General features: G+C 35.0%; 1 long non-coding RNA gene across 1 annotated transcript in view; it reads right to left on the bottom strand.

Moving 5' to 3' along the window:
* Nucleotides 1-11484, bottom strand: part of LOC114013008 (uncharacterized) — a 60378-nt gene extending 48894 nt beyond the window's left edge. The window contains exon 1 of the long non-coding RNA XR_003555834.2: nucleotides 11405-11484. This is a non-coding gene — a long non-coding RNA (uncharacterized LOC114013008). The remainder of the gene's footprint in view (nucleotides 1-11404) is intronic.
* Nucleotides 11485-12114: the final 630 nt, after the last annotated feature.

Raw genomic sequence — 12114 nt, forward strand, 5'->3', positions numbered from 1 at the left:
GGCAAATCACAATAGGCTGAAAAGTCCTAGGTGGAAAATTAGTGCCCATCCAATATGGATTAGAGGGAGAGGCTTCTACAGAGCTATTCAGATCTCAGGTAATCTCACCCATCTCTGAATGAGTCTATCTCTTTCCTTACAGAGCAAGACTACCACATGCAGCTCCTGAATTTTGTGACTAAGCAGAGGGAATTGAGACCTACCCTCTACTTCTGAATTTCAAAATGTTTTACTCTGTGTTCCCTTTTTCTTCTGGTATTTGCTTAGACAACAAAAAATAGGGTTATTCTGAGATTGAATCACTGTTAAATCAAAGTAATTCTCCATGTTTTCACCAAAGAGAAAAACAGGGAAAACTTAGTGCTTCTTCAAATTTGTCACTAAAGTCAAAATAATGTTCATGAATGCAGAAATTCTCACACTCACTATAGTGCTAAAACCTCTTTCCTTTAACAAACAGTACCATCTAAACCCAGGGCTGTAAGTTCAGAACTTAATTATTGACCTTGTTCAGCAATTAAAAGGGAATTGCAAAAGAGATAATATGGCATATGTCACAATTAAACATGCATTTTACAATAGTATTTTTGATCCTAATTTTTTCTTATAAAGATACTGATCAAAGCAACAGTAGGAAGTTAAAATTGTGTTTAAATAGAGGTGCCTAACCTTTAGCACAGACAACTTGCAGCTTCTTAAATCAAATCAAATCTTTATACAACTAGAAAATTAATTATAGCACTATGTTTTTAGGATATAAAACCTAGCAGTGGTGCTGTGGTGCATAGTAAAACAAACTTAAGACTAGCTTATACACAGGTGTCTTTTCAATTGCAGTTGGTTTATGCCTGCGGAGGTAAGTGTGTTGACAACTATTCTGTTCTGAAAGCTTTGAAATTAGAGCCACCAACAGGCACCTTTAATGGCTCTGAGATAGCTTCATTATCACCCCAGGTAAGGAAAAGTGAATACATAATGGCAAAATTACACATCCTTTTCATGTTGGAAAGTAACTGTTACATATGCACACTACATTTGTGTTGGAAGATGCTTCTCTTCAGCTCTGTTTCAAGAAGGGGGTGGCTATGTTCAATGACTTCTGTGATTCCAATTTGAGACTGTTACTCAAATATCATAACACTTCCACTGAGACCTGCAGTAACTTCTCCTGGAAATGCTCAGTAAGACTCTCAGGTTTTTTCTATACATTGAACTCTTTCAGAGTTTCAACCAAACCCAGAATCAAGTTCAATTCAAAGATCAGCTATCTACATCTATATACTCACAAAGGCAATTTCAGCAAACTTATGTTTCCTTTCCTTAAAGATACTCAGGGTTCTTTAGTAAAGTCTCTTAGCTTTGGCTGCTGCTGTACATTCTCAAAAGCTTATACGAATTTAGCGCAGCAAGGCATGTATCAATCATACAGCAAAACTGCATGCTTCTGTGTTTTAACAACATCCATATTAACCTTTATGCTCTACTGTGTGCTGAAAGAATAAAAGAGGGTTCCTCTGCTTACAGGGTTTCTATAATGAGGACTACCAAACAGATTATCTCAGGTGAGGTTGACAAGAATGTCTTTTTTGCATGACAGTGATGAAGAAGAAGAACGTGAAAATTTTCTTCTACCATGTAACTCCGAAATATCACCAGTCAGGACTTCAGGGAGCCTTTCTTCAAGCAATAAAGAAAAGACAATTATGTTTTCTTGCACGTGAACTGTCTCTGTGTGCCACTGTTTGCTTCTTACAGTGCCAGCAATATCATAAACTTCAAGGTGTATTTTTTGTTTATTGTAACACATTACTACAGTCATTGAACCAAAACTCCACAAGCTAAGCAGTCTGAAGTAGACTTTTGTTATCAGACTCAATTTCTTCTAATTACTGAACAATCACTTCCTAAATTTATTTTTTAAAAAATGTGTTAACACAGTTACTTAGAGCAAATTTTAAATATCTACTTACCCAGATACAGTTTTTCATAGCCCTTGGATCAAACTGTTGTGACAAAACCAAAAAATTCTCTCTACCTCTCCTCCACCTCACCACCATACCATCAACTGACTGCAAATACAATAGTCAATATCTTTCACCTAGGAATAAATGAAAAGCCTTTAACTTTCAAGGTCTGGATTTTCTCTTTAGAAGTGCTATACATTGGCAACAGCAAGCAGATTTCTGGTGGAGATTCAGGAAAAAAACTCAACACTTTCTTTTTGGATGCCTTGTAAGAAACAAATAATCATATATTTTACTTCTTTTTGTTTGTTGTTACTTTCAGAACAAAAGAAATAAAAAATGTTACACTAGTCATACAGATAACTTAAAAGCAAAGAGGCAATGGAAGCTAACGGACTAACTCACCTACTCAAAACTTAAGATACCTTTATTTGTGATTTTGTCACAACATCCTTAACTATTTTAACCTCTGTGTCATGTTTTGGCATTAAAAAAATGGCATATTAATTAAATTTTACAGGATCATTACACTTTCATACTGACAGTAAAGACCTGAAAATTAATTAAAATTAAGTATTGCTCTCGCATCAGTAGTATCCAACCTCACAGTAATTCAGTTCCATGTGGGGTACACCACACCTTAGGTCAGAGACAGTAGTACCAGTAACACAAGCCAGCGTGAAACTGTACCATCCATTTTGTGCAGGTTTATGTTGATACATGTTCTACATAGGCATAAGCATACCCAGAGCACAGTACTGAAATGCAGCTGATGGTGGAAATGAATGTGAACAGTATACTAAAGCAAACTACATTGAACTCATGCAGATGCACACCACTAAATACACAACATTTAGCGAAGAAAGTGAAGAATACCCTGCCTAACTTGAAACTTCCATTAATATTCATAGCAGAATATAACAATACATAAAACTAAACTTTAATCAACACCACACACCTCTTTAGTGGTAAATGACACTGCGTGGAAAGAGTAAACCATCCCCTGAACTGAAGACAAAGCTTCCTTTTATCTTGTTCATTTTCAGACCCACTAATGATCACTAAATCCTAGGCAACTAATGGTGTGAAACAATTTAAGTGCTAATCAGACATCAATAAAAGGAAAAGCTTACTGACAACCTGCAGTGGTGATGTCTAATCTGTGTTCATTTGTGATCAAATTCTACCATGACATTCCAGTATTGTCACTGGAAAATAACAAAAATCTTTTGTGTGCAACATTAAAACATCATTTACATTGTTTTGATGGCTTTGCACTAAACAAGCAAAGGGAAGGAAAAAAAAAAAAAAAGAAAAAAGAAAGAAGAAAGGAAAAAACCCAGGAAACCTGAGAAGGTAGAAGAGGAAGGTGGGAACTGAGGCATTTTACAATAGGGCTATGAAAATCATTTAACTGGAAAGTAGATTTTCAACTGGGTAATGTCAACCTGAATTGTCAAATTTTCAAATAATGATTAACCACAATAATATGATTTGTGAAAACTTAGCAGTTTGACAAACTTCTGAGCAACTTCTACTTACACAGCATGTATCAAGTACTTGTGATATTCCTGCTAACTTGCACCATGGGCTCAACAGGAAGCTTGCACTCTTAAAGCTGGCAGAAGCAGAGTAGACAAATCAAATACACATACAGCAATTCTGTTTCAGGACAAGCTGTATTATATAGAATAACTCTCTGGTTTTCTATGATATGTTGGAGGACTTTGTAACTTCAAATGGAAACCAGACCTATTAAAAATATTTGTTAAAGAAAAAAAAATAATCATGAACAGTTTAGACATTCCTATTTTTTGTTCCAGATCAGAAAAAGTTGTAAAAACTTTGGTGAAATATGACACCTGTACAGAGCTTTTCTAGCTCTACAGCAGAAGCTTTCTAAGTTGCAAAAAAATAATATCTAGAATCATTTGTATATTAATATATCTGTATATTTTATCTGAATTGACAGATTCTGCACTGGAAAACAAAAATAGACAAATGTCACTCTTAAAAAAAATAATTATATTCTGCTTATCATATGCAAAGATCAAGGCAGTGCTACTGGAGAGGGAAAGCAATTACGGCAGGTACATCTCACAAAAGAGTTTGTAGTTGCCACTGGTAGTTCTTTGAAATCACCAACTTAATATATAGTAGGAACCCAATAATTAACAAATCTCAGGTATTAACAGAAACGGGACTGAGAACAAGGTAGAGGTTTATGCAAAATTTTGGTTCACTGATATCTTTTTGATTTCTGATATGTAGAGCTCTGATCATCTCTCAAGAAAGACATGGTGGAACAAGAGAAGGTATAGAAAAGAGCAACTAAAATGAATAAGGGGGTGAATAATTTGTCTTTCAAGAAGGGAATAAAAGGCTGTGACTCTGTACAGAGTGAAGGGTGAGAAGAGGGTATGACTGAAGCTTACAAAGTGAAAAAGTCAGTGGGTAAAGTTAATGCAGAAGTGCTATTCATCAAATATCACAGCACTAGAAGTAGAGGACATGCATTGAACCTAGTAGGAGATCTATTTAAAATAGATTTTTTTTTTTTTGTTAAAAAAGTATATTTTTAATACAGCTGTGCCAAACTTTTGAAATTCACTGTTACAGCAGATTGTGGAGGCAGGAAAACACAGTTCAAAAGGGACTGAATTTCTGAATAGGAGCTCTGTAAATAGACAGTAAAGGGAGAGTGTAGGAATGTATTGTGTGCCTAGGGTACCAGAAAAAAATGGGTACAAAATTTTTGTATTCCTAAATAGCTTCTAAATGACATTGTTGTGGGCAGCTTCTTGGCCTAGGTGAACTGGTGGTTTGACCTAACAGGTCACTACAGTTCTTATCACAAAAGTTTCTGTACAAATTAAACACAGAGAAATCCCTCCTTGAACTACAGAAATGGAAGAGCATGCATTTCCAAAACCAGTTCTAGTAACTTTAATTACATCCTTTTAAAAGTTTGTTCGTAGAACCATAGAATATCCTGATTTAGAAGGGACTCATGAGGATCATCAAGTGCAACTCCTGACTCTACACAGGGTAACCTAAAAACTAAACCATATATCTAAGAGTGTTGTCTGAATTCTTCTTCAACACTGACAGGCTTGAGGCCACAACCACTTCCCTGGGGAGTTTGTTCCGGTGCTTGACCACTTTCTCAGAGAAGAATCTTTTCCTAACTTCAAACCTGAACTTCCCCTGATGCAGCTTTAAGTCATTCCCTTGTGTCCTGTCACAGGATATCAAAGAGGAGCAACCACCACCTCCCTTTCTGCTCCCCCTCATGAAAGCTGTAGACAGCAATGAGGTTTCCTCTTCTGTAAAATGAACAAACCCAGTATCCTCAGCTGCTCCTCTGAAGTCATGCTCTCTAGTCCTTTTACCATCTCTGTGGCCCTCCTTTGGATGCATTCTAGCATTTTCATATACTTCTTACATCATGGAGCCCCAAACTGCAGACAGTACTTGAGGTGAGTCTGCGCTAATGCTAAGTATAGCAGGACAATCACTCTTCCAGTCATTTAACTATACTGTGCTTAATGCACCCCAGGGTATGGTTAGCCATTTTGGCCACAGGGCATATTGTTGACTTATATGGAGCTTACCATCAACCTAAACCCCCATGGCCCTTCCTGCAGGGCTGCACCCCATTCTCTTGCCCTCCAGCCTATACATATACACATGATTGCCTAGAGCTCTCATCTATTATGATCTCTCTATAAGGCCTCTTTACCCTCAAGGGAATCAACGGTTCCTCCCAATTTAGAATCATAGCCAAAATTACTTAGTGTGCAGTCAAATCCTGTGTCCAAGTCATTAATAAAAACACAGAAGAGAACTGTTCCAAAAACTGAGCCCTGTGGAACACCACTAGTGACTGGCCACCAGCCAGATGTTACTCCATTTACTACAACTCTTTGAAATTGACTCCACAGCCAATTATACGTTGTATATATACAATGTTCAGCCATTGTATTGTGCACATTTCTATCCATATGTTGGCCTTTTTGTCCAGAAAGGTACTACAACAGGCAGTACCAAAAGCTTTGCTAAAATCCAAAAAACCCACATCTGCTGCCTACCCTTTGTACACTAGGTAGGTAAATTTGTAAAAAAAAAAAGAATATTAGTTTATTAAGGCATAACTTTCCTTTCATAAAGCCATGTTGGCTTTGACCAATAACTGCATTGTCTTTCAAGTGTTTTTCAATAGCTCCCAGTATAATCTTCACTGTTTCACCAGGTAACAAAGTGAGACTGGCATTGCAGGTATTAATGAAACTGTTTCAGAGTTTTGCATAATACCCAGCACTCTAGTACTTATAGTATGCTTCCCAGATCCTGGGGGGAGGGAAAAGCACCCCCAAAGAAATCCCAACTCTCACCCCTCTAAAGTTATAGAAAAGAAAAATAAAAAAAAAAGCATTAAACCAGATCTCTTCGCAGCACTGAGATACCTTCAGTTTGATCATTGTCTTTTGGGCTTTCAAGAGGCTATACTGTTCGAGCAAGGTTATCTAATAAAATTCAGTCTAGCTGTGATGAAGCAGAAGATTCAAAGAAAAGGCAAACTAAAAATAAAATAACAAAACACAGGGTTCAAACAATTTAAAGGAAGAAATGGGGAAAAGATTTAGAGGTTCACCTACAGATTTTTGTAGTAATCTGTGTTTCAACACTCTCAGAATATTTCCTGCTCTACTATTAATATTTTAGCATTTATGAATAACATTTCTTCTTTTAGTACTTACAGGTACAGTATTTAATACTTTTTAAAAAACTGTGAGTATTACTTACATTTCTAATGGGGAACTTATTAAATTTCATATAGGTTATCAATTTCAGATAAATTATCTTTTATTTTTCTTAATTAAAAAATTTGTCTTAATAAAAAAAATATATTATTGGACTTCAACTGGAGCTGACAGATTTTATTTTTCTATTTTGTTAAAGAACTGTTTTCCAAGAGGGATGTAAGCAGCATTCAGTTTTGTGGGTTTTTTGGTAGTCCCTTGCATGAACACCAGGAATGTCGTGACTGTTGCAGCTGAAAATAAACACTGAAAAGTTAAAATAAGATTATTAATTTTCGGTTCAATCAATGAACTCACCAACTCACCATAGAGCAGACTTCTAGAATCAGAGGGTGGTAGCTCAGTATTCAATCCTGAAACCGCATCTGTTCAGATACTATGATGGGGACAAGCAGGTTGAAGGGGTGCCAGACATGAAATAAAGGACATGGACAGGAGATAGACAAGTAGGCAAGGAAATGACAGTGTATTGACATGCAAATCTTAGGCACAAAAATACTACACTGCTTTTGATTGCCACAATACACAGGTTAGACACCATCAGACTATTCATAATATTAGATTTACTGAATCTGTTACTAAGGCAAGCTACCTAACCTTCACCACTGGGTATCTTTAGCCATGCGCTAGACAAATATTTGTTAAGAATGATAAATGTATAGGTAATCTTGCTTTTGGAAGGAAAGTGAATGAAGTGACTGTTAGAAGCCCACTGTAGTCTTATGATTGCGCTGCTTTATGCTTTTCAAAGTATTCATTGCCGAAAACATGTGTTGTTTTTTTTTCTTACCATCTACAGACACTATTAAAGGTAAAGAAAAGGTGGTGGTTTTCTACATGAAGGTGAGAGATTTAAAGCCAATCTTTGATGGATTTCCAGTTGTAAAATATGTTTGTCTTAAGGCTTCAGTGAGATTGCATGTTGGTCAATACATTTTAAGACACCATTATTTTAAATAAATATTAGATATTCATCAAAAAGAAGCACAGATACAGTCTTGAATGCAAAGGAGTTCACCAAAACTCCTTCAAGAGGAAGCAGGTTCATCACAACTCCTTTTTTTCTGAAAGAAAATAAAATTCCATTTTACTTACTCAGAACAATTAAAGAAACAATATTATAATGGATATAATACAGCCCAGAGCACTCAGAAAAAATATGTCTCCTACAGACTGACTAACAAGCTATTTTATCATAATGTTTCTTTCTGTGCTTCTATGTGACTTACTTTTTGGCCATTGTCAATGGTACTATATATTTTTCAGCAGAGTTGAATGCATCTAGGAATATCTCAAAATTATACATTTTATACAAAAATTAGAATATTTATTTATTTCCAGAGGATACTGCTAGTTGCAAATGCAATACTTCACTTTAATAATAATGACCTTCCTCAACTATTTATGTAATTTTTCAAAAGTTGGAAACTTAGTAAGAATGATAGTTGTTTATTTGATACTTTTTATACTTTCTTCCAAATTTTGACTTTCCAGACTGATCTATTTAATGAAGATATTCTTGAAGTTGATTTCACTAGAAGTTTGGAATAGCAACTTTCTAACAAACACTTTTATGTTGAATCACTTTCTTGAAATATTCGTCTTTCTTGGAAGTTTTTTGCAACCTGATCTCAGGAATTGCTTTTAAAGCTGAATGAAGAAAAGCTGAAACCCCTATCAGTGACTTTCACACATAAGGAACTTAAGGAACCCAATGACAAAAGGCTCTACTCTACTTTTCCTCAGATTAAGATCTTTCTTGGTATTTCCTGTGGAAATAAATCCCACTACCTCTCTCTTCAGCCCCTGATTCAGAACACTAATTGCTGAGGAACACACACACACACATTTCTTCAACTGGTTTTGTTGCTGCTTTTGATTCCACTGGAGGATAAAGACTCTTTATTATTACTCTGGAATCACTATTGCAAATGCCATTCAATCTGCAAATACACTCATACCACTAGCTTCCTTTCTGCTTCAAAGATTCACAGAAGAAAGGGAACTAAAGAATTGTCCTTCCCCACAACACTGTAAGTGTAGTCTCCAGACCACGAAGAAAAAGAAAAAAAACAAAACCAACACAAGAACCCAAAACCCAACAACAGAATACCAACCAAAAATCAGTTGGACCTGGCAAAATTTATTACTCTTCTTCCTATCTTCAAGTTCTCAAAGTAAACCAAATCCCAGAACTAAATATGTTTCAGAACAAATGCTCTGACATCCACTGCCAAATTTTTCAGACCGTGAAGTATGATCAGGGGAGTGATAGATACTTTTCAATGTTCCCCAAATACTGGAGAGGTACATTAATAGAAATTGCTTTCTGTACATTGCTTTTGGTACATCAAGCCAAAGTACTGCTTGCACATGAAAGCAGGTAGAAGACAGCAAACCCCCAAACACCATGGCGTGTTAAGACCAACTGTAACCCCAGCATGGCCAGACACTAAGGCAGTCTAGTTTGAAATGACATAGGTTACTGATAACCATGCAAGAGAAATGAACAAAGAAGTCTAATTCCTCACCTGCCCTTCAGAGCAGCAGATAATCAAAAGCAACCTCTCTGCAAAATATTCAAAATGTTGTTTCTGTGCTCTGTGACAAACAGATGTGACAGTAACACAAGGTGTCAGTGGAGAGCATGTGAAAAATGAACGTTAATTCTGGTTTACAGAGGCACATTCCTGGTGGTGACCCTTTTGTTTCATTTTGTTTTGTAAAGAAGAACAGAACCACAGCCCTTGGATGGCTGAAGAAGGATGTGTCCAGACATTTGGGAAAGAAAATTCAGTACAAATTTAGTGGCTAGATGGAAGAAAAAAAGAACTGCATTCACTTGCCACCATTAATAACTCTGATATGAAGTGTGATCTTTGCATAACTCTGTAACTTTTCCATTACCAGTGGCTATGCTATCACTACTTATTAAAAAGTATATACCAGAATTAGCCAGTGTTGGGTAAATCAAGGGGGAATATTTATATTCTTTTTTATATATGAATAATACATATACACATATAAAATATACTTTTTAAAAATAGTTTTCAATATAATTTTCAATCAAGTAATGACTATTTATACCTGAAATAAACTTTTGAAGCTCAGTTCTAAAGAATCATTATCTAGCAGGAAAATTTCCTGTTCAAGTAAGGCAATTATTATTTCTGTTACTGCACCTAAGTTATGAATAATTCCTTGAGCTTTTTTAAATGGAGAAACACATAATATGAAGATAGAATGCTCTATCATTTTCTAAGACAGGATTCCTAATGCATGCAAAAAAACCTGTACCAAATAATTTATTTTGTCATATGTTTTGTCAGGTTTTATTCTTTTAATAAATAATGTGATTTTCTGAAGAATTAGCATTTGTTTACAAATAAAGCAGATAATTAATGTTCAGATTTTGTTTGCTAAAATCATGTTGTTGGGTATGATAATTAAAATGTAATGCACATGAATTCTTTCTGAAAGGCTTTGTTTACCAGATGTATTTTTATGTAAGATCAAATAGTAGATGACAAATTACTTCCAATGATTTGTCATAAAAGGGAATACATTGGGTAATAAAATTAGCACTGTCTATGCAGAAGATCAAAATTTTAGTACAGTGTAAGAAATACATAAGTAAAAATCACTGAAAATATCTCTTATCCTTTCTGATAAACTTATAAATGCTGAGACAACTGACGTGAAAAACACCTTGTAATATCCACAGCATCTTAAACTTCTCTTCAACGTAAGTACATCAAGCCAAAAATATTAATGTGGTAATACCTCAACTTCTCCAAATATTGCAAGTGTCTTTTTTGGAAGATACAGAAAAATAGAGTACAGCTTTTATTACACAGACTTCAAGACCAAGTAATGAATGATAGTCTGTTCTGTTGTATCATGTGATAAATGTTCTGGGCAATTACCAAAAAGCAAATAATAATTTTCATTTCACTGTGGGTATTGTAAAGACAGAATGATGTTTTCTGAAGTTAATATTAGCCCTGATAACTACAGACAAGGACACAGTATCAAAGTTCAAAACACTTGATTTTATTGTACTTTCATATACTTTAATACTTTTTGAAATATTCATAATGAAATTTCACTACTGTCTTGAAAAATCAATAGACAGTTCATCTTTCAGTTATAAAGTAATGAGAATCCAACAAAATATTTTGGTATTTTAATGTTTTTCAGTATAGCTGGCTACAGACCTGCAACAAATAGAAAATAGATCATGAAATTTCTGCTCATAAAGCTGAGGGGTTTTAGGGAAATTCCTTATCTTATTCAATACTATATATTTTGTGTATCATGACTACATGTGATGAAAAAATAATCCTCAGAAAATAAGGTTTGGGAATAAAAGGTAAACTTATCTGCAGGCTTCATATAATCTATCAGCATTCTCAAAATATATTTCAACTTTTCTTCTTGTAGTCTAATGGTGAAGCAACATCTATGTAGAATTTATAAATTAAAGCTATAGACTTTTGTGATCATCATACATAGAGTAGTTTGCCCCCAAAATGATGGTTTTGGAAAATGAAATATCTTCCTATAAAACATAGGTCCCCATTTAGTTATTCAGAAAACCATGAGAGGAAGAAGTACCTGTAATATTTCAAATCTTTGTTCCTAGTTCCTTGTCTCACTCTATCTGGATACTGAACAACACATACCATCTGAAGAAGAATGCTAGACAGTTTCCCTTTCACATTTGGTGAGTATTTAACTTTTCTAAACCCTGATCTTAAAGGAGCTCAGTTTCTCTGTTCAGTTCTACTGCACAGTTCTGAAATATTTGTCTCACAATCACATGGGCTTCTTCAGTCCTGTCAGTAGCACTTTAAAGTAGGGGTTCTCTCCTGTTTAAAGAAATTTTTATCCAGTTTTAGCCTGCCTTGAAGTATTGAATTCATTCTAGAAAGTGCGTACTAAATAAAACATTTCCATGCACATTTTACTGAACTTGCAGTGAAAGTATAGTTGGAATGTAACATATGAGTCCCCATATGTGGCAAGCATTTGCTACTTAGATTTTACATTCCATGTATTTTATTATTTTTTCAGCATCTCATTACCAGGCTACTGAGCACTAAAAGTGAGGCCTGGAGTACTGTGGCTTCTCAGCAGGCAAAGTCTGAAGTACAAAGCCACATTATTGATTTTTAATTTAGGTATGAAAATCAATATAGATCAGAGCAACCAAAAAAAAAAAAAAAAAAAAAAAAAAGGCAAAAAAAGGCCAGATTCCTTTGTTTAGCTTTTCTTTACTTTAAATAGTTTTAGTGACTCAAACTACCTACCTTGTTATTGTGCCC

This window comes from Falco peregrinus, chromosome 4 (assembly GCF_023634155.1).
Source record: "Falco peregrinus isolate bFalPer1 chromosome 4, bFalPer1.pri, whole genome shotgun sequence".
Lineage (NCBI taxonomy): Eukaryota > Metazoa > Chordata > Aves > Falconiformes > Falconidae > Falco > Falco peregrinus.